The following is a 1299-nucleotide window of genomic DNA, read 5'->3' as shown; positions in this document are numbered from 1 at the left end:
ATTCCAAAAACTTTCAACTCGAAAAACATACAACTAGTAGTAGGAATCATAGTATCAAATACATCATAACAGTTAATCCACACCGTTCCAGCTCTCAGTCGTCGAGTCAAGCCAACACCTTCAATAATGTAGCAGCATTGAAACAATGGGTTGGATCATCTACAAAGAACGTCTCCTGCAGACTGTCCTAAACTGAAATCCAGAGAAACATAATTCGGTTATATCACCTTATGAACGACTAACGAGTTAATATAACTTCCTGTGAATTTTCCATAGTAGAACCTTGTGTCTACAGCAGCAACAGTTCTACAGCAGTGTAATAACAACCAGGCAGTAATACAACAACGAGGAAGAACAGTATGATACACTGCCATCAGTGTTTGGTTGTTGACAACGCAAAGGCCTAAAGAACAGTGTCAAAACTACAAAAGAACCAAGAATGCCTATTCCCATTTGTAGATAAGACTTCAACTGCCAATCTCAAAATGAAAAAGAGAGAAACAAAACCTTCCAACAACTCCAAAATCTCCCCTTTTTCAGAACTTTACCAATATTTTTTACTCAAAAAGTTGTTCTACCTTCCAACAATTATCAAAACAGACACTTTTAGCACAACCCCACAAAGCCAAAAGTTCAATAAGAGTACAGCAAAACAGCAAAGTACTGTGCACAAACCAGTACCACTGGGAGCCATTGCTTGTGATCTTTTCTGGAAACTCTCTTCACACAGTTGAGTCTCATTCTAACATCACCTATCCAGGTTTCACTATATACAACTTTCTACCAGCAATACATATATAATAAAGATGTTCCTAGTAAGCAATTTTTAGCACCTATTGCAACCAGCCACAAATATATGGCACTATGGCAGATTCTCAGAGTCAACAAGAGAAGCGAAACAGCGTCACAGGAAGAAAGAATTAAGCATATTCCTGCACACATTCACCCGCAAATGTCTGCTGCTAGTTTTTTACTTAAAACAAGATACTAACAGAAAAAAAGAAAGAAAAAGGAAAGAGTCAGATGCAATGACAGCTCAAAGACAATCTAAACCTTAAAAAGGACAATGAAAAGTGAACTAACAACTCGCATACACCATAGCTCAAGATTAGTTTATGCAGCTAAACCAAATCGTGTACACCACCAAAGAATAGAAACCAAAAACCTTAAAAAGGACAACAAATGCTATTAAAAAAGATACTAACAACTTTCCAACAACTAAGCACAATGAAAAGTAAACTTAAAACAAGAAAGCAAAATAACTTATAGAGAAAATAGGTATTCATGTATTACCAAGTT

This window comes from Capsicum annuum, chromosome 3 (genome assembly GCF_002878395.1).
Source record: "Capsicum annuum cultivar UCD-10X-F1 chromosome 3, UCD10Xv1.1, whole genome shotgun sequence".
NCBI classification, from domain to species: domain Eukaryota; kingdom Viridiplantae; phylum Streptophyta; class Magnoliopsida; order Solanales; family Solanaceae; genus Capsicum; species Capsicum annuum.
This window is presented reverse-complemented; position numbering follows the sequence as displayed.